We start from the raw sequence: 26,286 nt of genomic DNA on the forward strand, positions 1-26,286 counted from the left end.
TGGGTAACTGGATTGTGCATTTTGAGGAGGAGCCTACTCTCCAATATGTTGCAGTGGAAAAGCAAGTGCCCGTCTTCCAGGGCTGTTCTCCTGCGTGAGTCACGTGACCTGCGTGAGTCACGTGACCCCCAACCAAAATGGGATGTCCCAATGGATAGTTGAGGGGTATGGGGGTGTTGCGTGGGTGGGTGTGCAATTGACAGTTGGTCTTCACTATCTGCTTGCGTTAAGTGTACATGCTGTTTATCTGTGTATCATTCATTTAAAATATAAGTGTAGCTATAAGTGTATTGGTGTATCTGAAGAAGTATGCATGCACACAAAAGCTTATACCCAGAACAAACTTAGCTGGTCTCTAAGGTGCCACTGGACAATTTTTAATTTTTTTATTAAAATATAAAGTGATTAAGGGTCTTTTTATTTTCATTTGTTTATAACCATTCAATAATTTCTGAGGAGCATCACCAAAACTTGACTTTCAGTATCTGTTTGTGAATTAGACCTGTGTGTTACAAATTAACAGGATACTTTTTATCTATTAATGCAGGTGGTGTGAGGAGCTGCTTTACAACTGCAAAAAAGCACAACTAAAAGCTAGCATGGTTCAGTTGCTTGAAGGTGGGAATCTTTGTTATCAATACCCTTGAGGTATTGTCCTGTAAAAGAAAAGAGAGTTAAAATAAAAGGATGTCCTTAACATATTAATTGTTATTTATATCAGATTCAGAAACGAGAAAATCTGTATTTCAAGAAATTCTTGAGATGTGTGCATGAAGGTGCAGGGTGGGATTGAATAAAGGGCCAGATCCTGCTTCGACAATTCAATACATCATTGTTTATCCAAGGTAAGCAACACTTAAACCCAAATGTGTTTGGGTATATTGTCAGGCGGGAAATTTATGACACGCAGCCCATAATGCCACATTTCAATATAACAGGGGTAATAACTGAGCCCTGAACATTGCCACGTCTGTTTGTTCCACTTGCCACTTAATTTTGTGGGATTAATGGTGGTGACACTGGAATTTCAAAGCATAAATCATGCAGCACAGTATTAGCAGCTATTTAGACACAGTCCTTTTGGTCCTGAAACAGATTATCTGCAACTAATAATAAAAAAAGGAAGGGAATTAATCCTCTCAAGGTCAGGAGTTACCTGTTAGAACTTCCCCTTTCAAAACTATATGGCTTGCAATTTTGTTGATAGTATCAATTTGGTGCAGTGTTTGTGGAATAAAGTATTCTTCTAGAACAGGTCAATTGGACCAAGGAGGCCTGGGAAGAATTGTTACTTGCAAAAGTCATATTTTTCATTTTTCATGTCTGTTTGTAATTGCTGTCATCTTTGTTTCTCGGGGTACAGCTAGGAAAGGTGACTCTCATATTTATTAGTAGAGGATTTCAATAAACATTGGTGCAATATGGTAGGCCCAGGAATGATTTATTGATAATTTGTCACTTATATTTATGGGAATTTGAGACCCTAGAGCCGTACAACTGGTAAATCATGTTATGCATTTACACTTTTTTTCCTCCCAGGGAGGGGTAATTCTTTGCTGCTTAAAGAGCACTCTGTCTAAATGCAAGCTGCCTTCAGTAGTTGGTAACGATGTACTTGCAAATGCAAAAAGAAAGCGGGGGAGGTATATAATTGGGCATTTATTTGAGATATGTTTGCAGCAGAATCTAAAGCTACACAAACAATAGCCTGATAAAATACAATTGCAAGGAAAATTACAGTCTAACAAATGCAAAGATAGTGAAAGTGTGCAAACAAAAGGAGCTCTAAACTGGGCTGAGCTTTCCCACTGTTTATTATTGTACAGTTGTAAAGAACTTCCATACAGTTCCCAGGTGGAAACAGCTGTTTTTCTATTGCTGTCAAGGGAGGGCTGGTACAAATGGCTATTGATCATTACAGAAGACCCTAGTTGAGGACTGGCTGAATCTGAGAAGACACTGGGCTGTATCCAATGCTGTCAAGGTGTTTTGAATTCATTTGCTAACTTTGCCACCTATTCTATTCCTTTGGAATATTATTATCTGCATAGTGAAGTCAGCTTAAAGACACAAATATAATATTCATACTCAAATGAGTTTGTTTATAAGAAAGGGCTCGCTATCAGCCTGGCAGCTGCTTCCTCTTGATAAGTGGATGAGTACTTAATAGCATGCCCATCTAGTGGTTCCAGTGCCCTTTAAAAATGTGATAAAAAAGCACACCAGATGGCTGCATAAGCAACGTTTCTCTATCTCTAGTCCCGTTTCCAAAGGCTTTGTACACCTAAGTGATTGTAAAAGTGAAATGTGAGATATTGTTCTTGTAAAGGGGATCAAAGAGAAAGGAAGACAAGGTTAAAGAGACTTTAATTAACACTGTGTGTGTGTGTGTGTGTGTGTGTGTGTGTGTGTGTGTATGTATGTGTATTCATTTCTTATCTGCATTTACCAGTCATCTCATAATAATAATAATAATAATAATAATAATAATAATAATTTATTATTTGTACCCCGCCCATCTGGCTGGGTTTCCCCAGCCACTCTGGGCGGCTTCCAACAAAGATGAAAAATACACTAAAATGTCACATATTAAAAACTTCCCTGAACAGGGCTGCCTTCAGATGTCTTCTGAATGTCAGGTAGTTGTTTATCACTTTGACATCTGATGGGAGGGCGTTCCACAGGGCGGGGACCAATGTAGGTCTTTCAAGACCGGTGTTATATGGTCTCGGCGGCCGCTCCCAGTCACCAGTCTAGCTGCCGCATTCTGGATTAGTTGTAGTTTCTGGGTCACCTTCAAAGGTAGCCCCACGTAGAGTGCATTGCAGTAGTCCAAGCGGGAGATAACCAGAGCATGCACCACTCTGGCGAGACAGTCTGCAGGCAGATAGGGTCTCAGCCTACGTACCAGATGGAGCTGGTAAACAGCTGCCCTGGATACAGATTTGACCTGTGCCTCCATGGACAGCTGTGAGTCCAAAATGACTCCCAGGCTGCGCACCTAGTCCTTCAGGGGCACAGTTACCCCATTCAGGACCAGGGAATGCTCCACACCTGCCCGCCTCCTGTCCCCCAAAAACAGTACTTCTGTCTTGTCAGGATTCAACCTCAATCTGTTAGCTGCCATCCATCCTCCAACCACCTCCAGACACTCACACAGGCCCTTCACCGCCTTCACTGGTTCTGATTTAAAAGAGAGGTAGAGCTGGGTATTATCCGCATACTGATGAACACCCAGCCCAAACCTCCTGATGATCTCTCCCAGTGGCTGCATGTAAATGTTGAAAAGCATGGGGGAGAGGACAGAACCCTGAGGCACCCCACAAGTGAGAGCCCAGGGGTCTGAACACTCATCCCCCCCCACCACTTTCTGAACACGGCCCAGGAGGAAGGAGCGGAACCACTGTATGACAGTGCCCCCAGCTCCCAGCCCCTCAAGACGGTCCAGAAGGATGTTATGGTCGATGGTATCAAACGCCGCTGAGAGATCCAGCAGAACTAGGAAACAGCTCTCACCTTTGTCCCTAGCCCACCGGAGATCATCAACCAGTGCGACCAAGGCAGTTTCAGTTCCATGATGAGGCCTGAATCCCGACTGGAAGGGATCCAGATGGTCCGCTTCTTCCAGGCGTGCCTGGAGTTGTTCAGCAACCACTCACTCATAACACAAGTTCTGTAGGCAATCTATGACAGTCCCAGGATCAGCCAGGAATAGAGATAGTAAGGGCAACAGATACCGAAATCTGAAGAACCTTCAGAACAGAGAAATCTCTGCAGGTGCAACAAGCTGTTGGAAAACCTCCTTGGTCTAATATAAGGCTCCCCAGCTTGCAGCACTTGAGACATTCTGGACTACAGCTCCCATAAGCCCTGACTATTGGGCATGCTAACAGTCAGTGATGGGAGTTGTAGTCCAAAACATCTGTAGGACACTAGGCTGGGGAAGGCTGTAACTTCCTGGACAACGCTTGGCTTTCTAAATTTGTGTTAACTTTGCTGACACACTGCTGAACTATCACCTGTTGACTGGCATCCTATCTTCTAAGACTTCATAGAACTCTTCTAGCTTAGTTGAACTATTCCCCAACCCAGCTGGAAGACTGGGAACAATATAAGAAGACAACATTTTAAAAAGTCATAGGGACAACTAGAAGCCCTGGCTGCCTGGGTGATTGGGAGTCTTGCTGTGGGAGCCAATGTGATGTAATGGTTACTTGCTCTGGAGGCATGGAAATGAGACAGAGAAGCCCTTTGAGTCACCCCGAATAAGTCACACCATCTCAAACCTGGCATCCAGGGCTGCCCTGCCCATGAGGAGGGTTGATGGACATCCTACCTACCCTGCCACTTCTGCCACCAGCAGAGAAGTGGAGCCAGCACCACCAGCGATTTTCAGCAAGATCTCACTGGAACCCCCCATTGTCACTGCTGCTTTTCTGCCACACAACCAAGGTAAGAGAGACTTTGATTGGGGTGGGGCGGTGGCTGGGTGGGTGGGGTAAAGGTAAAGGTAAAGGGACCCCTGACCATTTGGTCCAGTCGTGACCGACTCTGGGGTTGCGGCACTCATCTCGCTTTATTGGCCGAGGGAGCCGGCGTACAGCTTCCGGGTCATGTGGCCAGCATGACTAAGCCACTTCTGGCAAACCAGAGCAGCACATGGAAACGCCGTTTACCTTCCTGCCGGAGCGGTACCTATTTATCTACTTGCACTTTGAACTGCTAGGTTGGCAGGAGCAGGGACCGAACAACGGGAGCTCACCCTGTCGCGTGGATTTGAACCGCCAACCTTCTGATTGGCAAGTCCTAGGCTCTGTGGTTTAACCCACAGTGCCACCCGTGTCCCGGCTGGGTGGGGTAGCACCTTCCTATATCACCATAGCTTGTGAGGGCAAGAAAATACTGTATCAGATGTAGTAAATGCTGCACAGGTTAAATATATTTATTACTAACAGATGGAGGCCCCAGATGTGAGTGTGGAGCTCTCCTTTCTTCAGCCATTCCCTCTTTCCATGGCATGGGCACAAGGGGGAACAGCCATGTAGCAGTTCAAGGACCAGCCCAGTTCCAAAAGGAGGAGACATGCCTGTGGCTTGGATGACAGGAGAAGATGATTGTGTGTGAAAAGTTAGCAATGGGGGAAGTTGGAGAGGAGAGAAGGTGAACTGGGGTGGGCATTAATTGAAGGAAGATGTCCAGTTTGATTTTCCCCTCCAAAGAAGTGAGATGATGATTATGATGATGATTATGTGGTATGCAGTGTTTAATAAAATGTTTTATATATTAATTGCATTTTACTCATTTTATTTCTAAATGTTGTATGCCTCCTACAGGATTACTAGCAGTAGAAAAAAAATGACTTAATGAGTTGTATCATAAAAATAAAAAACCTATCATTTCCTCCTTTCATATCTCATTGCATGCTATCTTCATATCTTTTTGCTCATTCATAATTGCATATATATGAAGGCCAGTACGTTCTCCCATCATATATTTCCTTAAGCCTACTATCAAAATAAGACATATTTCAGAATTTGGCTTCTCTCATAGCCAAACATGTTTTAAACATCAACTTTCTTGAAAGATTTAAAGCTGTCATATTGAAACAATCTTGATGGTGTGTGTGTGTGCACATGTGTGTGTATGTGTTACAAGTTGTTAAGATAGGCTTCTTACTTACAGTCCAGTCTTAGGAGCAGTACATTTAGGCAGAAACTTTACTGTCAGTCACTGGTTAAAGGTAAAGGTACTCCTGCCCGTACGGGCCAGTCATGTCCGACTCTAGGGTTGTGCGCTCATCTCACTTAAGAGGCCGGGGGCCAGCGCTGTCCGGAGACACTTCCGGGTCACGTGGCCAGCGTGACGAAGCTGCTCTGGCGAGCCAGCACCAGCGCAGCACACGGAAACGCCGTTTACCTTCCCGCTATAAAGCGGTACCTATTTATCTACTTGCACTTAGGGGTGCTTTTGAACTGCTAGGTGGGCAGGAGCTGGGACCGAAAGACGAGAGCTCACCCCGCCGCGGGGATTCGAACCGCCAACCATACGATCGGCAAGTCCTAGGCACTGAGGTTTTACCCACAGCGCCACCCGTGTCCCTAGCCAGTCACTGGTTGCTTGTATCCAAACCAGAATAGCTGCTAATTTGTCTCTAAGGGCTTATTTATATGCACAGCAGTGACAGGCCCTGGTCCTCACACAGAACACACCACTTTTGCCTTCAGATCAGTAAGATGCTCTGAGGATGCCTCTATAGGAAAACCATGTTCCAGGTGAAAAACATAGGATGGAATTCAACGTACAAGAGCTAAGGAGGTTGTTCTGTAGGTGCATGTATTTCTGCTCGCCTGTTGGAACAACCTCCCATTTCCTCCTCTTGTATGCTCTTCTGGGGGTTCCCCCATCCCTCCAGAGTGAATCTGGGGGAAGTGGTGGTGTGGAGGGGAGGGAAGGCCATTGTGCTAGCAGTAGTCCTTACGCTGGCTTCTGCTAGTGGAACAGGGTAGCTGAATCTGCCTATTGGGTTGTATTCAACACATTTTAGAGAAGTTGCACTGAAATTAATGGACTTAAACTATTAATGGCTATTAATCTCAATGGGCCTACTCCATTTAAAGTTGAATAAAGTTTTTGAATAAAGTTTTGGGGAAAACTGGATATTTGTATAACTATATTTTTTATCAATTCTCATATATAATTAATGCAGGCTGCAACCCTATGTACATAGGGGAAATGACCTCTGAAAATCAAAGGGCTTTTGTGGGGAAAAATTGCTTATAGGTTTTATTATAATCAAGCTGCATATAAACATTGTATATGAAATAAAATGTTTAGAATTACTGTACTCTGTAATAACAATAACAAAAAGCATAACTGAGGTTTGTTTGGCAATTGCAGCTAGTGCAGAAATCGGCAGACTAGCTTTTTGCTAGAGCTACTCCACATGGACATATTACATTGGTACTGAAAACTGCTCTGCCAGTACATCATCAACTGAGTTCAAGATATTTCTGTTGGCATATAAAGCCCTGAATGACCTACAACTGGGTTACCTGAAGGACCATCTTTTCCCTTCCATACCAGCCAGATCATCTGGAGAAGCCCTTCTGTTTCCCAATTATCACATCTTTGTTTTGTTTCTATGCAAACTAAGGCCTTTGGCATGGTGGCACCAGTACTTTGAAACAACGTTTCTGTCAAAATCAGACAGGCAATCACAATTCTGATATTTCACTGGCTGCCCAAAACATGACTGTTCCACCAAGCATTTTCAGATAAATAATTGGATCCGCTGTTAGTCCCTTGCTCTGTATTTTATTATTTTCAAAATAGTTTAATGATTTTATTGTACACTGCCATGTTGTTGTTTTTAATGACTTGGCTCAGAAATACTCTAATAATTTTTATTTTTTTATTTCCAGAAGTAAAAACCACACTAGTCCTACTCAGAGTAGACTAACTGAAATCAGTGGACTTGAGCAACTTGATTCCATCGATTAAAGTACTATTCTTGAGTGCAACTTAGTTGGATATTACCCATAAATTAAAAAAGAAAAAAAGGGAGGGAGGAATCAATTTCAGCTATTTAAATTCAATATGCTTACTCTTAACATTTTAGCACCACACTCTCTTTATTGTGGGCAGAAAGGAAATGCCCTCCCAAAAGTAATTACATTCCAATATACATACCTTAAAACGGACCTTTTGCACCTGAGGTTGGAAGTCTGGAGTTGAGCAACAAGAGGGAACTCCAGGGGAGAGGCAGCGGAAGTAAGGGAAATCTGCCATGTTCTCTGGATCTATAATTCTTGTGGAAAAGGAGAATCTATTAAAAGGAAGCATAAACAGTCATCCTAGTTACATTCATGCAGTGATGAAAACTGCCTTTAAATTCTCTCTCTACATTTCCAGACACAATCCAGCAATGTAAGGCCAGATTGGGAAGTTCAGTCGGGCTGTGGGTCCTCCGGTGAGATTATGACTTCAAAACTATGCAAAAATTAGCACCACCCAATGTTTAAAATATGGTCCGAGTTTTGCCGAGTTTGGTCACAGTTCCCCATTAATTTGCCTCCCTTGCCTTTCTGACATCTCACATCTCTAAAGTGCTCAATGACAGCCTGTAGAGGTTTCACCGTAATCCACCTTTATCCATTAACAGACACTCAATCACTAAAGTGCTTACTAGACTAAACATATTTATCCAACCAAATCACACTTTACAATGCAAAACTGCCAATCAGACCTTGGCTATTAGCAGGAAACTGCTTTGAGGGGGGGATTTTGGTGTTTGCGCTGTGAAGAGCATGCTTACCTCCAGCAAACCACTAAACCAAATTAACCTAGCTGTATCCTCATAAAAGAAACCAGATATCCTGTTGTGAAAATAGAAAGCTTGGTGAGACAGGCCTTCTTTGATGGCCAACAGTGTGGCAGACGAACAGTTCAGACTGCAAATCTGGTTACCACAGATTCATATCAACCACCCTTCCCCCACCAATTAAGAGTTTTGTTAAGTTTAAAAGCAATTCTTCTCTCTCTCTCTCTCTCTCTCTCTCTCTCTCTCTCTCTTTAAAGTATCATTTGGGTAATTCAAGTAGGCTTTCAGGTTTCCTATGTTACTAGTATAATTGCAATAAGTGCTGTACTTATTGGCCAAGGCTCCTTTAATTCTAATTGCTCTTTTTCGGCGCAATTATGTTGTAAAAGTACTTGCATTAGCCAAATAAAAAATCAAAAAAAATCCAAGAGACACAAATGTGGTAGTAATAATAATTCTTTTTATTAGCCTGGCAAAGAGGAAGAGAACAAAGCTTTTAAAAAACTTCAAAGTTCTGACCACGGAGGGGGGCGGGAATCCAGAACTGGAGAAACATGCCTACATCTCAATCCTTTTATTAGTCTTATACAAACCAAGTGCCATCACCACAACTCTCCTGACATTTTCTCCCTGGGAAATAGAAAAAGCTACAACATCCGCACAGTGGGGCTTATTTAAAGCCCGCTGTCAGAACGGCATAAAATGGCCCTGTGTGTTTTCACTAGGAAAATCTTAATAGCTTTAGACTTAATGGTATTATGCCTCCCTTAAATACCAATAATTTAAAAGCAAAGCTTGACATTTGCTGGGCTTAGTGTACTCTACCACCAGTGCCTCTGTTTAAAATAAGGGAGGAAGAGGCAAAATCTTACTACGAAGAAGGCAGCTAGAGCAGTACATGGAAATTAATGAGGATTTGGGTCCCCCCGCCTTTTTATGTATAGCTCTTGACTGCTAGTCACATGACTGAAAGGTGTTTTCCAGAGGCTTTGTGAACTTACCAAAAACAACAGGAGAATTTCTCTGCAGCTAGCTGTTGTGGAGAGAATTTTATGAGCAGTTAAAACGAGTCCCACTTTTGGGAAGTAAAACTTCAGCTGGAATCATTTCCAAAACGATGAAAGCCACAACATGTACCATTTTTCCCAAACATCACAGAGCAGACTTTCTCAGTTAGGGTTGGGAACTTATAAAGTACAAATGAAGTTGTCATGTTGCAGAATGGCAGCGATGAGCCAATGACAGAGACTAACCGCTAAAGAAAGCAGAAGGGAGAGGAAGAGAGAATGCAGCTTATCCAAAATAGAAAAGCCTCATCAGCATAATGTGAATGGCATGAATTTAAAATGAACCTTCCTTTTATGCACATGTGATTATTAGCATTACTGTAAGTCATCTGAACTGCAGGCATACATTGAAATGAAACTGTATCAGTTCTGTTTAGATGTATTCTATTTAGTACTTCAAAGCCACGCCAACCAGAGAAACTGGAATGTAAAATATCCAGGTAATGCTCACATGACTGAAAGGTATTTTAGAGGAAAGAAGAAGAACTGATGTTGATGATGAATGAATAAATGGGAGAGGCTGTGCAGAGGCAAGCAGAGGCTGAGGAACCATGCAGTAGGTGGGCTGATGGAGGGGGTGAGCAAGTGTGTGTGTGTGTGTGAGATAGAGAGTGGATCCTCCCCCTTTTTGGCTTGGGGACCCCCTAGCCACTTTCTCCTAAGGAAATGCAGCCCTTGATCTTCAAAAAGGTTGTTCATTCCTGCTCTCTCTCTATTTTCAAATTATTGCATGTAGAAATCAATGTAAGACAGATTCTATGTGTGTATCAGACATGTTAGTTATTAGTTGCGGTGGTTTTGAAAATGTGTTTGCCCATTTGGTGTTCTGGTATTTCAGGAATTGAGTTTAATATACAAAATGGACCTCCAAGTTTTCCCTCAACTCACTTTACTTGGAGTAAAGGACATGTCAACTCCACCAACTGCTCATAAAGAACTTATGATGTTCCTCCTCACAGTGGCACATATGGAAATAGTCATGCGATGGTGCACTGCCTTGGGCTTGAACATTGAAGCATGGTACTCCAGAGCATGGACAATAGCCCTGTCCAGAAAAGCTGATGTGCCAGATTCATACAACCAAAGGGAATTCTAATCCCTATCTTTTCTATAATGTGTGGCAACTGTTTTTGGATTATATGTGTCAAGAAGATTGTGCTTATAACCCCCAAGATCTCATGGTAATATGTGAACAGGTTTTCTAGAGTGAATTGTAAGAATTTGATATTTTTAAGCAACGTGGTTGATGTGTTGTGAGTCAGTGTGGTGTAGTGGTTAAGAGTGGTGGACTCTTAAAGGGAGTGAAAGGCGGGATATCAAATCCAAACTCTTCTTCTTCCTCCAGTAAATGGTGTTATACTTTCTGTAAGAATAGTCTAAGTTGCTTTGAAACTATACCTAAAGGTGGGAGTTCACATTACTGAATGTTTCTCTGTAGAAAAAGGTCTCCTGCACATAGATAGCGAACGTCTTTTTTTTTTTAAAAAAATAAATCTTAATTTTCATTTTTTTCACATCACACGAAGAAGAAGAAGAAGAAGAAGAAGAAGAAGAAGAAGAAGAAGAAGAAGAAGAAGAAGAAGAAGAGGAGTTTGGATTTGATATCCCGCTTTATCACTACCGGAAGGAGTCTCAAAGCGGCTAACATTCTCTTTTCCCTTCCTCCCCCACAACAAACACTCTGTGAGGTGAGTGGGGCTGAGAGACTTCAAAGAAGTGTGACTAGCCCAAGGTCACCCAGCAGCTGCATGTGGAGGAGTAGAGACGTGAACCCGGTTCCCCAGATTACGAATCTACCGCTCTTAACCACTATACCACACTGGAGTGCTTTTTCACTGACCTTTTCAAACAACTTAAACATAAAGTAAAAGTTTTAATTAAATTTCCTTCTCAGTTGTAAAATTAATAATGGGTTTTACCAAGATATTTTACTGGCTGAGGGAACAAAGGAAGCACCCCTATGGTTTCACATACAGAAACCAATGGAGTGGCAACTGAATCTACATGGTGATTGATGGGGAACCTGGGAGATTCATGGAGATATACTACACAGCCTCTTCTGTAACCCCTAAGTTAGCCTGTGGTCCTCAGATGAGGTTCTTCCAAGCACACATCTATGTTCCTCTTGTGTGTGGATGATAGCATTTTTTTTCTGCATAAGGATAAGCACTCAACCACTGAACATGGCAAATAGAAGGAATGATGTTATTGAAATTCTTTACCCTACTGCTTTGTAATAATGTTTTCCAATTTAATGAACAGAGACAACATCAGCTCCAGCCATGAAAATGCCCTTTTGGTATCTTTCTTCTCTGGACTGAAGCACTACTCTATGGAAATTCTAGTTCTCAGTGTTCCAGTCTGTTGATTTTCACACACCCACCCCTGCAAAAATGACATTTGCTTTTATTGTTGTTGTTTAGTCGTTTAGTCATGTCCGACTCTTTGTGACCCCATGGACCAGAGCACGCCAGGCACTTCTGTCTTCCACTGCCTCCCACAGTTTAGTCAAACTCATACTGGTAGCTTCGAGAACACTATCCAACCATCTCGTCCTCTGTCGTCCCCTTCTCCTTGTGCCCTCCATCTTTCCCAACATCAGGGTCTTTTCCAGGGAGTCTTCACTTCTCATGAGGTGGCCAAAGTATTGGAGTCTCAGCTTCAGGATCTGTCCTTCCAGTGAGCACTCAGGGCTGATTTCCTTCAGAATGGAGAGGTTGGATCTTCTTGCAGTCCATGGGACTCTCAAGAGTTTCCTCCAGCACCATAATTCAAAAGCATCAATTCTTCAGCGATCAGCCTTCTTTATGGTCCAGCTTTCACTTCCATACATCACTATGGGGAAAACCATAGCTTTTACTATACGGACCTTTGTTGGCAAGGTGATGTCTCTGCTTTTTAAGACGCTGTCTAGGTTTGCCATCGCCTTCCTCCCAAGAAGCAGGCGTCTTTTAATTTCATGGCTGCTGTCACCATCTGCAGAGATCATGGAGCCCAAGAAAGTAAAATTTGCTTTTAGACTTACACAATTAGTGAGACAAGGAAACTTTCCTATCACCAGAGGGGTGGCGAGGAAAAGTGAGAGAATATGCTGAATGACATTTTGGAACCATTAATATGGAAATGAAAAACACAACAGCAGTGTGTAAGCATTTAATGTTTCTTTTAATCTGCAAACTGGCATGTTATGTAAATTTAAATTGATTTCAGGTACATTGCACAAATGAGGGTAGATTCAAGCATACAGACAGACATACACATACACCATAGACAAAAACATGTCACATACCAAGTTTTTCTCTGTCTTCCTTGATACAGTCCTTTTCAAGATCACAGGATTTGTGTCAGTGTAGCAGAAAACTATATAATTTGGCCCACATTCCTATTTCCAGTATTCTTTCCCCCCTTCATCCCACAAGTCACATCTAATTGCAGCACTAATTGTACTCACTGTGCAGGCTTGAAAAAGGGAGAGAATCAAATCCTCAGTCTTATTTTCCATTTGCTTCTTGAAATACATTTTCCCCTCCACAGTATGAGATGGCCATGCAAACTGTGTCTTTCCCACCGCTTGGCTAGCAACAGCCAGTTTGTAAGTTCCCAAATAGCAAACAAACTGGCTATTTGGAAAATTTGTGTATTTGGAAAAATTAACATATTTTACCAAAACACCCTTCCAAGTGTTCAGTTTTCCACTAAAGATAATGTGAGGAGGACCACTGCATGAGTTTTTCCTTTTCAAATGCATCTGAGAACACGTTTTCCAATAACAAAAGAGTCTACTTTCAGTGCTATCCAGATTAAGCATATTCTAATGTTCAGCATCTTTAAGAACTTTGTAAATGTATCACAATGTTTATACCACTAGGCATGGACCATCTCCCCCTTTACGGTCCTTTCCGTCAAATTTTGAACTACAGTTACATGACCTAAAAAGAAATTCCACCATCCAGAGTAAAATGTCAATAATAATAGTTTTTTTTATTATTTATTATAAAAAATCTTGTTCAGACCCTGAAGTCACATATTTTTTATATTTGACAATAGTCAAACCTTTACAAAACAATTCTTAGTATTTACTCAGATGTAAGCCCCATTTGGTTTAGTTGGATTTACTCCCCGAGTCCAAGATAAATGTGCACAGGATTGCAGCCACAGGATAGAGGCATTGACATCAATGGAATTGCTCCAATATAATTATTTAAGGCAAACTAAAATAAAGATAATACTTTCCTGGAATTATTACAAATACTTTTTTTTTTAATCTGGAGAAAAACACACAGAAACTGACTATTATATCTTCCTTTGTTTCAGAAAATAAAAATATGTGATTGCTTAATTGTTTTCCTATTTCTAAGAAATGTGTATTTTCCCCCTTAAAAAACAAAAAAGGCAGCATTTTCCATTAGGGCCTCTAGTTTAACATCTGGTTGCATGATCTTTTACTTAACTCACACTTTGGGAAGGACATCACAATCTGATTGGAAGATGTGAACTTTTCAAACTAAACAATGTGACTCAGTCCTTCTTCATACATGTTGAGTTCAGCCCAGAGAAAGCAAGTTGTATTTCTATTCCATTGTGACTTAAACACAATTTACAGTGTAATCCTATACAGGTCTACCCAAAAGTAAGTCCTGTTGAATTTAATGTGCGTAGACATTTCTCTGGATCTGGGCCATTATGTTGTTTCTAAGCAACTGTTTCAAAATGTTTAGTAAAATGGTCAGTATTGGAATATACCAAAAATACAAGTCAACTTGCTCCAGTAATCCCATCTTCATATTGTGCAAAGTAACTGCAGCACTGGTTTGTAAAGCTGTACAAAATAACACAAAATGTAAGCTTACACAACAGTTTTCAGGACTTATATTTCCCTGAAAAAAAATGCAAACAAATCACAATGTGAAAAAATATATTCTTACCGTTTTCCTTAAACTCAGTTCCTTGTTTGCTTTATACAAAGTTTTAAAGCAAATACATTTTGGGATCAAGTTAAATCAATAACAGTTTAGAATAGAAACAGTTTATATGCACTAGGGATGAATGAATCTGTCAAGTTCAATTTCACTCGGTTTCTCATTTTTTCAGTCTTAAATTTGTTTTCTACATATCTTCAACAATCTGCACTTCCCTATGTAAATTTGTCAGCATTTTAGTAAGAATTTCTTCTAATGAAAACATCTCTCTCTCTCTCTCTCTCTCTCTCTCTCTCTCTCTCTCTGTATCCCTAATGCAATGCATTTTGTATGTGTTTTCCACAATTCTTTCCCTCAATATACACATTTTTGTATACATTGGCTGATGAACTGCATTGCAAAATTCAGAAAGGTGCAGGTTTGAAAGGATAGCTATGTTTTGGCTTGCATTTTGAGTCAAGAAATGCATATTATGCATAATATGCATTATGCATATTATGCAGTTTCTCAGGAAAATATAAACAAAATTGAGTTTCTCACCCCATGCCTACTTTCATGTGTACATGTATACATGGCTGCAGGCTTTCACAGCAGAGTCCATTTTTGCTTTTCACACAATCTGACTTCTAAAGATTAAGTAGAATAAGGTCTGGGCTTGATTTCATATTGTCTATCAAAAGGAGAGAGAAGCTCAAATGAAAACTGAAGAGGAAAGTTTTAAACAGAGGTTTAGGGTTGAGATTTTTCTGAACCAATCGGGATTTTCCCCTTGCATGTTGTAAGCCCCACATGCATACATTGGCACAGGCATGAAGTTCCCTTTACACAGCTGTCAAATGCTGGCACATAATGTTATTGTTAAGGGGGCCCAGCAGGTCAGCACAACTGCACAACCCCTTCACGTGTATTTTCAACATGTGAATGGGGTCAGGGAACTTCCCTGTGGTCAGGAGCATTCACATAGTCCACTGAATGAGATATTACACTCAGATGTGGGGAATCACCACTCGGAAGCAAGCTTCCATATACAGCGGTACCTCTGGTTAAGTACTTAATTCGTCCCGGAGGTCCGTTCTTAACCTGAAACTGTTCTTAACCTGAAGCACCACTTTAGCTAATGGGGCCTCCCGCTGTCGCCGTGCCGCTGCTGCGTGATTTCTGTTCTCATCCTGAAGCAAAGTTCTTAACCCGAGGTAATATTTCTGGGTTAGCAGAGTCTGTAACCTGAAGCATATGTAACCCGAGGTACCACTGTAGTTAAAGTTACATGTAGATGGTCTCTAAGGTAGAGAGACAAATGGTGAGTTAGATGCAATACCTTTCCACACACACCCAAGAATAATTAGTCCCATGCTAGGCATGCCGTCATAGTAGGAATCAAGGTGTTTTGTGCGCATGCATGATATTTTATTTGGATCTGGTTTAATTTCTATTGAGGTTATGTTGTTTTGTTTTATGCAAGGATATGTGGTTCCCTTAAACTCTCATTTTGGGATAGTTTGAATATATGAACCTGAATGACACAACAGCTCTGTAAAATGGAACACGTGAGGGAGGATTTGGGCTGAAACGTTTCTTCATGTGAAGTAGTTAATAATTTTCAGTTCTATGACAAGGGAAAGAAATCTAGATTATATTAATGCATCTGGGGCATATACAAATCCTAGAACTCAAGAGTGAAGGAGAATGTGTGCCTTTCATATGTACTGTTCATCTGGGTGTACAGAATGCTTTGGATTTATGAATCAAAACTTGATTTTAAAATGAACTGTACAGTGGTGAGCTTTTTAAGCAATTAAAGCAATTAAAAGCGGGCACCAGCAATTAATGGTGAAATGTGTCAAAGTGATACCAACAGCAGCACTGCAAAAGGATGAACAGGCTGATGGAAACTGTTGCTTTCAGGAGGCATTTTAAATAGGATGGACGGTGCCCAGAGTCCAGTTTCAAATTGGAATACTAGAGATGATTATTTTTTTTGCTTTAAAAATAAAAATAAAAATAAAAATCTTCCTGCATAATTGTAATTGTGCTCTTGCGGGAGGGCACTGAAAATAAATGAATGAATAGGGGAAGCAATTATATGGGAATAGAAACCCAGAGAATTGAAACCCAGAGACTGAAACCCAGTGCAGAAATCATTTTGATAGCCACTGTGCTAAGCAGGGAAAGTTTCTGAGTCCTAGGAGCACATTCACTTTTGGCCAACCTTTGGAGGGTCACATGTCAGTGGTGGGTGGAGCCAGAGGCCAATGAGTCTAAATATTACCTTAGTACAGTAAGCTAGTTTCTGCCCAGACTCACTCAGCCATATGTGTCTTTTATCCAGACAAGCATTAGGCATTAACAGAGTTCGATGGCACATTCTAGCCAGGCAAAAATGTCTGTGGGGTAAAGCAAGGTCAGTGAGGGATACAGCCCAGGGATAGTTATGAGGGCAGACAGAGAGGCCTGGAGGCCATATTCTGCCTCCAGGCCTGAGGTTCCCCACCACTTACTTAAAGAAGACAAATATAACATGAAATATGCAGGGTATCTGAACATCTAATTATACAAAATTTAGTCAGTCTTTGAATACATATTGTGCATCTGTTGCTAAGGAGTTTTTTCTGTTCATCTTTCTAAAAATACAAATGAATCCAGCGCGTCTCATTTCATCTTCAGTGACATCTCATCTAGGCAGCCTCTGAACTGCATCTATACCAGGAATTTGCCACAACCCGGCAACCTGTTCTGGTGCGGCAGAGAGCAGTGTCAACTCAGTGCAGTACAGAACTTTTGTATATCATTCTTTAAGGCTGCACTCAAAAGTATCCTTCTTCGCAAATACTTTCCATTGAAATCAGTGGGGCACACTTCCAAGTGCACACAACCCTAAGGTTGATGTCAACATTAGAAGTTTAGCATTCTGTTCCACCCCTTTCATGGCTAAGTCACATCCTGTGCAAATGCAAATGCATATATTTCATGAAGTAAGACATAATCCACCCTTCATCTGAATGTTTTCCAGAATACATTTACATAGCTCTCATTCACTTGGATTGCTGTACATATAACAGGGCCCTTGACCATGCAGGCTGTGCAGACACAAGCTTGAAGGGTCAACAACTTTACATGAATAAGCAAAGAAAGTCCATTCATGAATAAAATCTTGGAACACTTTCTAAAACACTCAAGCAAGGGCTGCCTCATTAAAGCTTTCATTTATACTGAGGTAACCACATTTGTTTGTCTTACAACCCAGTAAATGTACTAAATTCATCTGTTTTATAGGGAGGAGAACTATAAATTGACAAGGTTTCCTGGCCAAAGTCTCTTGTTATTTTATTTTAAATCCTTAAGTTTTTCAAGCAATTGAGTCAAGTAATTCAGCAATGTCCTCCAATGACTACTGGTGGCAGGTTAATGTAAATAATATGAAACCACTGAACACAATTACATCTAAACAAGGTTTTGCGTAATTATGAAAGGGCCTCACAACACTAGCAACCTGGGCATTACAACATGTGATGCCATGTAATATTCATCATATTTGTTCAAAATTATGAATGAAGGTAAAGGTAAAGGTACCCCTTACGACTCGGGGCTTGAGGCACTCATCTCACTCTATAGGCCGAGGAGCCGGCGTTTGTCTGAAGACAGCTTCCAGGTCATGTGGCCAGCATGACTAAGCCGCTTCTGGTGAAACCAGAGCAGCCACGGAAATGCCATTTACCTTCCTGCCAGATTGGTACCTGTTTATCTACTTGCAATTTGACATGCTTTCGAACTGCTAGGTGGGCAGGAGCTGGGACTGAGCAACAGGAGCTCACCCCATCATGAGGATTTGAGCTGCCGACCTTCTGATTGGCAAGCCCTAGGCTCCGTGGTTTAGACCACAGCGCCACCCGCGTCCCTATGAATGAAGGACAAAGGTAATAAAATAGTGCTAATGGTGCGTACACAATGGTGGTGTTGCAACTCAGCCCACCAAAGACATAAAGGCAGGGGGTCAGACAAAATTATTAAAAGGGAAACAGAACATTTGAAAGGGGTGGGGAGGACTCAGGAAATAACATGTCAGTGGTGTAACCACAATTGTCTGCTATCTAAATCTAGTAACCCCACCTGAAATGAAAATGATGTAGTAGAACTGGAAAAGGGGAAAAACACAAAACTCAACAGCAACCATGTTCCACATGTGGAGAAGATAAAAGACGATGACTTTTTTTTTTTACATAGGTGTAGGATGAGGGATATGATAAACCTGCATAAAATCATGAATCGTTTGGAATAAGTGAATAGGAAACAGCTGCTTGTCCAGTTTCTTATGGCAATAAATAGGAGTTGCTTGATTAAATTAATACATTGTAAAAGAAATGTTTACAGAAACAGCTGACCAATGCAATTCACTACCACAGAGCCCCATAGTCTTTTGCAGTTTCTATTATCCTGTTTATTCACTAGTATACTCAAAGGACAGAGAGTGCATCTTCCAAGATCAGTGAGTCCCTTCAACATCTTAAACAGCTGGAAGCTACATATGAAAGATAGGAAACAGGTCATTCAGCTGGTGCCTTTAGCTCTTCCTCTTATTTGGTCCATATCACTGATGAAATGCTTTGCTGGACACACAATACCCCTAGGGAGTTTTCATGTGTTTTTATACTTACTAGAAAGAATGAACTTTGAAACATACATAGATGGCACAGGACAAAACCAAGCATTAAAAAAGGTTAAATGTTGAACATATTGTACCAAGGAAAGAAAAGTTTTTATAGTAGTCTGAGTAGAATATTTCTATAGTACTGGTAGTTTCTCTATTGGGGTCAGTCTTACCTAATACCTACTATAACACAACAATTCATTTATGAATCCACCTTGGTTCAGTAACTAGCAGGCGCAACACACAAAAGAGTACTTTAAAGATTCACTCTTTATTTCAGGATGCTGCCCAAAGATGAAAGTGAAGAAGAGGAGGTTCTAGGTTTTTTTTAAAAAAGATGCTTGATATGGTTTGGACAGTTTATTTTAAGTATGGAAACTGGTGCTTTTTATCCTCATGTAATTTGTGTACATGCTGTCCCTGACACTGAGAAGAAGAAGAAGAAGAAGAAGAAGAAGAGGAGGAGGAGGAGGAGGAGGAGTTTGGATTCGATATCCTGCTTTATCACTACCCAAAGGAGTCTCAAAGCGGCTAACATTCTCCTTTCTCTTCCTCCCCCACAACAAACACTCTGTGAGGTGAGTGGGGCTGAGAGACTTCAAAGAAGTGTGACTGGCCCAAGGTCACCCAGCAGCTGCATGTGGAGGAGCGGAGGCACGAACCCGGTTCCCCAGATTACGAGACTACCGCCTTTTAACCACTACAGCACACTGGCTCTCACATTGCCTTTCATTTAGGTGCTTAGCAGACACATATACCTAACGAAGCTAATTCTCTTCCCTCCATTCTTCAAACGGCACATCAGCTTTCCAACTGCACAACATTTTCCCCCCAAACTGCTCATTTCTTCTTCTCCAAAAAAGCCCTTGTATCTAAGCTAATGGACAAGTTGGTGCCTTCCCATGTACAAAAGCTGACTTTTTAAGTTTAGACTGGCAGTTGAAACTTACTTCAGTATTGGCAATGAGACAATGCCCTCCATTACATCTGAGCACAAAATTGGCTAGTTTAGAAGCATAGGGCAGGCTGCTTGGCACACACTGCTCTGTTCATTCCCTGCCCCTCAACCTCTAATGTCTGAGGCAGCCATGTCCTTCTGCAGAATGCTAGGGAGGGCCGACCAGCTGATTACATTAGGATAGCTACAGTCATTTCAGTGATCAAGACTGTATTTTTCAGCCGAGCTACTGCAAACACAGAAACTGTTGGTTTGTGTAAATGACTGGTTTACACTAAAGTTTCTCCATGTGATAGTGTTCATGATCACACAGAGAAAATAAACATTGATAGAATGTGTGAACAAACCCTCAGATTCAAAAAATGAAGGGAAATGTGGAACACATGCTTTCTATGGGGAACAGCTGAAAAATAAGATGTGCTGTTCCTTCTCACATCACCTTGCCTTTTACCATAGCATTGATCATAATAACCAGAATGCCAGAAGTAGTGCCGTGTTTTTGGCCTGGAAGCATGATTTGGCCTTTATTTAGCCAAAAAAATAAAATAAAATAAATCACATGATTAATTCTTCTCTTTCTTACAGCATTTAAAGAATGTCAAGTAAGTCAGCCATATAGTAAAATTACTTTAAGAGTTTTCTGAAGCAGTAAAAATAATTCCAGCTTTTTTTGTGCTGGCACAATTAAGAGCCGGTCCAATTATTTCAAACCTCAGATAAATCCAAAACATATTTAGAGTCAAGAAGCATATCCTATCAATGGGTAACTTTTAAAAAAGTACAGTTCAGTGCTTCTGATTAAATTACCTAAGTATTATTATTTTTTAAGCTTTTGATAGTGAAAATCACATGCTGAGCAAATCTACAGTTCACGTTCGCTTTTAGGAAGCTTAAAGGCTCCATTTATGTTATATCTTAGGAAGGTTTCTAAACTTCAGCCCCTCCCTTATTTTGAAACAAAAATACCTGTAACTTTGGCAAGGTTTTGTATCATTTTCATAGTAAAGTTAGCTCTCACTGTCACAAGGTGCGCGTAGTTCTGAGGGGCTACCACATGTGATTTCCACATGTGCATAAAATACAGACACGTCTGCTCTTAAAAAGAGAAGCAATTCTGTGATGCGAGAATCTGAGAGTGAAACAGGCCTGAGAAGTGATTCTCTGTGTAATATTTTGCCTACTGATCCAGGTTCCCCATCCCAGCATATTTTCCCCCTTATGTGAATTTACACTGGGGGTGAAAGAGGCATTATTTTCATTTGCATCAATAGGAACCTACCTAATTTGTACACCATGAACCAACACACAGTTAAAACTCAGCAACTATTCAAAATTTGCTCTCCAACCCCAAAAAATGTTTACCTAAAAACATGTATGAGGAGAAAGTGTGTACAAACAACTGTATATTAGTGAGAAAAACATACAAAATGCATTAGGGAAAATTGCTTGAGAAAACTGAGCATCAAAACATGTACATATTTTGGGAGAAATGTACAAAAATATTCATGCAGACATTAACCCCTTTCCCCAAAAAGTGCTGGGGGAAAGGGGAAAACTGAATTCAGGATTGGAAAAGTATGAAACACAGAGAAGCCAAGCCTGTCAGATTCATCCTTCCCTCATTTGTCAGCCCCTGAAGGGTTTTCCACAGCTGTTTTAAAACCAAAAGCAGTTCTGTGATTCTGTAAGACTATAATATTCATATCAAAGAATGTTTGTTTGCTTCTTCATTCATTCATACTAAAATCTATACTCAACTTTTCTGTGCAAATGCAGACCCATGAGAGTCTGCAATATTTTTACATGACAATTCTATGCATTTTTTTTACCTAGATATGTCCCATATTCTTTATAATAAGCTTGTTATTATAAACAACAACAAACTTGTGAAGTTGGGCCTAATAGCTGAGTGAGGATTTGAATTCTGGTTTACCAGGTCCTAGTCCACTCTGACCACTACTGAAAACTAAGCTGACTCTTTCTCCTTTTGGTTGATACTTCAAGGCAGAGCTAGACACTCTCAATTTAATTTCTCACATTAATGCTGGAGCAGTGTGCAGGAGAGGTGCATGATAGCAGTGCGGAAAAGTTTCCATCGCCCTGGCTGGCCTGGAAATGACCCAGGCCAGATATGGCCTTTAAGGCTAACAAAAACAACATGGTTTAGCCTAATGCTTCCCCAAGCAACAATCTGGGTGTGGTTTGCTGGGTGTGACATGTGCTGTTGCATGCGCCTCATACAATGCCCATCAGCACAGCCCTTCACATGGCTGAGCCAAAAAGAGTTTTGAGAGAACTCTTTATGAGAGCATTAGAGAGCAGAGCCCGTCTTTCATGTTATTTATGATCCTGCCTGGCTGTTCTTCAATATTTTCCTCATCTTCACAGGGATTGTGTTTCTCTTCCATGGTTTCTCATGTCCTCTGGGGCCCTTAAACATTCACGCAAGCACTCAACAGGTGAAATTAAAGTTACTGTACGTGACCCTGTAGCTGATTGCTGAAGTCCTGTATTACTCTAGAGTCATGAAACTTTGCCATGTCTTTGCATTTTAGTTCTAAAAATAAAAGAGCTCTGATGTTCAATTACAGAATCTGTACACAGGCATCAACGTTATATTTAAGGCTTGCTATAAATACTTATTGTTTATAGCATGCCTCTCCCAAAATGGTACAATTCATCTGCTGCCACAGATCTGATAAGGTAGTGACTAGGCCCCTGTTCCAATTAATTTCTATATTGAGGGCCAAGTTCTTTATCATTGACAGTTATGGAAAAATAGTTCTTACATTGCTTAAACATTGGTTTTGTTGCAAGGTAGGTTGCATTTTGATGCCAGAGCACATGCTTTGCATAAGGAAAACCCATCTAGTTCAGTATTGTCTGTGTGGATTCGAAGCAGCTCTTCAGAGTCTTTCAGTTCTACCTGGAGATGCCAGAGATTAAACCCAGAGTCTGCCAGTGGTGGCCAGATAGTAGATCAGAATCTATTGTTGGGTCACTGGGTAACTTGTAATGGTTTCTGACTCTCAGCAGGATAACAATAACAATTCCATAAATTAGGCTGCTGAAAGAGAATGCTTAGGAGAAAACCAGCAAGGACTTCTTGCATGAAAGGACCCATGAGCTTGATCACAAGTTCCTGGGTTGAGTAGGTGTTCAGTTGCATCTTGCTCCTTAATTCCACCTGCCTGAGTCATGATTTCACTTCTGGCTTCAGTTGATGGACCTTGGGGCAGAAAAAGGTGGTTGGGTGGGGCAGAGCCACTGTGCTAGCTTCCCAGCAGGTTGTTCGCAGTTGCTTACCAGAAGGACTTCAGGATGGGGCAAGCACACTTTGGGTCTTCCACATAAGGGGGGCATTCCTTCCGCTGCTCAGCAGAAAACCCCCCACAAAAAAAACCACCAAACAAAACAAGTACAGGAAATTTTGGACATCAAATTTTTCCCCAGGATGCCATTTTAGGTGTCCAATTTTCTGGCCTACACTCTCCAAATCTCCCATGGAGGAGCTCATACAGAAGAGCCTAAGGTGGTGGCAGGGTCTGAGCTTGTTTATATGAGGAAAGGCATACAGAGAGGTATTGGGGCCATTTATAGGCTTTATAAATCAAAACCAGCATTTTGAATTGAGCCTGGAAACTAACTGGTAGTCAGTGCAATCAGGCCAGGTTTGGTGTTATGTGTTCAAACTGCCTAGATGGACCTATGGTGTGACTCTAGATAAGGCAGCTTCTCAAGTTTCTAATTCCTACATTTTCAGGAAGCGTAAGGCCTCACCTCAGTTATTGGAATGGATATATCCCTGTCTCACTGCCACCAGGAAATTCTGACAGCAGTAAAAATATGTAAGACCATATAACAAATTTTAATTAATATAGTATCCATAAATGAAAAGCTTTCTTCTATGGTATTTGGTAAGGAGTATTTTGCAACAGTTTCTTGGACTGCCTAATGGATTTCAATGGCTTATCTCTGTACATCGCTTAATGTCTATGTGTGTGATAGCCATTTTGAATCACAATAGCCATTTGCAGAGCACATGGTTCATTGTACATGACTGGTGGCTAAGAAGTGCATTTCTCCATTTGGCACACCAAATTATTGTGCACAGAAACATCTTGCAGGCATATAGTATTTCAGACTTCTAAACTTAAAAAGTCTGACCCTTTTAAAGTCAAAATCATTATGCATTAGTAGTAACAGGGGGAAATTACAGTATCCCACACCATTCTCAAGTTGAAGTGTCACAAAATGTCAATTCATAAAATTATTTGCCAGCATCGGACAGATAAGGAAAGAATTTGTCCACTGTAGAATGCAAAGGCACAGGCATATACATAATTTTAATTCATATAGTCCTGTTATTTTTTGCTTTAGTGTTTTACTGAAAAAAGTTATAGCGGACAAATACAGAGTCGTATTGAATTTGACCAGGTCAGGGCAGTTTTATTCAGAAAACATAAGTCCTAATTTATAAGAACCTAAGTCCTAATTCATAGGCTGCTATAGCAGTGAATGAGGCAATCTGGCTGGGTAGGGAAGTTTTGAAGAAGAGAAGGGAAAGTTTTCCACTGTTAAGGAACGGTTGAATATGTCATACTGTGGCATTACTGGAAGAGGATGGAGCGGCGAAGCAGAGAAGGTGGGGAGAAAGCATAGAAAGAAGCAGTTGTCCCCATGTGCTAACCAAGGCTGCAATCCTAACCCCATCTAAAATAGAATTCGATGAGATTTACTTCTAAATAGACATGGTTAGGAATGCAACCTAATTGCTTACGAACCATTAATTGTCATTGTTTATATTGTTGTGAGGTGTGTTTTTTTTGGGGGGGGGCCTAGAAATTAATAAATGGTAGGGTTTTGATTGTTTGGAGTATAGAAGGGAAGATAACAGGCCATTGGAAAAATACAGGCTAAGCTTCCTTTCCAAGCCAGGGCCTCTCCTGGGATAGAGGCATTAACATGACGAAAGGTGTTGATGGCCCATCTAGGAGGAATCTTGGGCCTGAGCAGACAGAAGGTTGCCAAGGATAACTGGATGTAAGGTGACAGGAAAAGAGAGTCATTGGCAAGGTGTGCTGGCAAGAAGGAGGAGAACAAAGACTGAGATCCATTTTGGGCAGGCAGCCTGAAGACTGGCTGGGAGAGATGCCTCCGGTGTTGCATTGCTGTGGGGAACAAGCCCTTCTTGAAATGACCATGCTGTAAGATCTTGACTCCATGCAGACTGAAGGTGCAAATAGGTGAATAAACCATATTTCTTAAAACTACGACAGTCTCCGCCACATCTTCAATTCTCTGAAGAAGCACAAAGTCTTGGTGAATGCCTGGGACCCCCTGGAATCTTGCTACAGCTCAGCAGAGAGTGGAAATGGTGTCCAACTTTTGTAACAATATCTATGGAGGACAAGGCTATTAGCAGTAACTAGCCACAATGGCTATGTTCTACCTTCACTATCAGAAGCAGTATGCCAATTATTGAAAATCACAGGTGGACAAAGTGCTGTTGTGCTCATATCCCACTTGCAAGCTTTCCATAGGCATCAGGTTGGCCACTGTTAGAACAGGATGCTGAACTAGATGGGTCATTGATCCAATGAGATTAAATCTCATTGGTTGACTTACCTTTTGCCAGAACAAATTTGGATTTCATCTGCCAGCATTTGGGAGTTGCTGCCCTGGAAGAGAGAGGTTGGTGTGTAAATCTGTTTACATTTCTATAAGCCACATAGAATAGTGTTTCTCAAACTGTGGGTAAGAATCCACCGGTGGGTCTTGGGCCACTTTCATCTGGGCCTCTGGGCCACAGCCTTTCCAGGGCTTCCTCATTTGACTGCCTCTTCCCTTAACCATGCCACAGCCTTTTGCATGGACCAATGCCAGCACCAGCAACCCATTGCATGATGAGTAAAAGTGGCTGAGAGGGAGAGATGTTTGGGGGAGGGGGTATAGGAAGGAAGGTAGGCCTTCAAAGGTCCAGAGGAGGGGAAGGGCAATAAGGGAGCCTATTGATCAGTAAATTCTGCCTAAAATGGGGATGCTGTGTCACATTACCACCAGAGCAAACGTTTTTGTTTACCTCTGCCACCATTTTTTGACTGGCTTTGCCCTTGCCTGCAGCACCATTTTGTGACTCAGAAATTTTCAGCCGTCTCAAGAGGAGCCTGGGAGTTTGAAAACCACTGGGATTAGAAGTCTGTTTTAGCATTAAGTGGTATGTAAATTTAACAACAACGGGATCAGTGATTTGAGATCTAGTTTGTTGCCAACAGAGGCCATCAATACAACTGTTGAGGTTAGATTTGTATGTATGTAAGTAGAATGGATTTCCCCAATAATTAATTTATGCAGAGAGCATTTATTTTTCTTTTACT

The 26,286-nt window shown here is 41.2% G+C and overlaps 1 long non-coding RNA gene across 3 annotated transcripts; it reads right to left on the reverse strand.

Moving 5' to 3' along the window:
* Positions 1–507: 507 nt before the first annotated feature.
* Positions 508–25,587, reverse strand: LOC307224547. Of its 3 annotated transcripts, XR_013842635.1 has the most exons (4): positions 25,538–25,563; positions 9,322–9,353; positions 7,690–7,825; positions 508–656 (listed from the first exon to the last, which is right to left on the reverse strand). It is a non-coding gene; the product is annotated as an uncharacterized lncRNA (long non-coding RNA). The 3 variants fall into 3 exon arrangements; XR_013842633.1 differs by lacking the exon at positions 9,322–9,353 and having other exon boundaries at positions 25,538–25,587; XR_013842634.1 differs by lacking the exon at positions 9,322–9,353 and having other exon boundaries at positions 7,690–7,807; positions 25,538–25,585.
* Between the last annotated feature and the right edge of the window lie 699 nt (positions 25,588–26,286).

Source organism: Podarcis cretensis, assembly GCF_951804945.1.
Source record: "Podarcis cretensis genome assembly, chromosome: 9".
In the NCBI taxonomy this organism is placed as follows: Eukaryota; Metazoa; Chordata; class Lepidosauria; order Squamata; family Lacertidae; genus Podarcis; species Podarcis cretensis.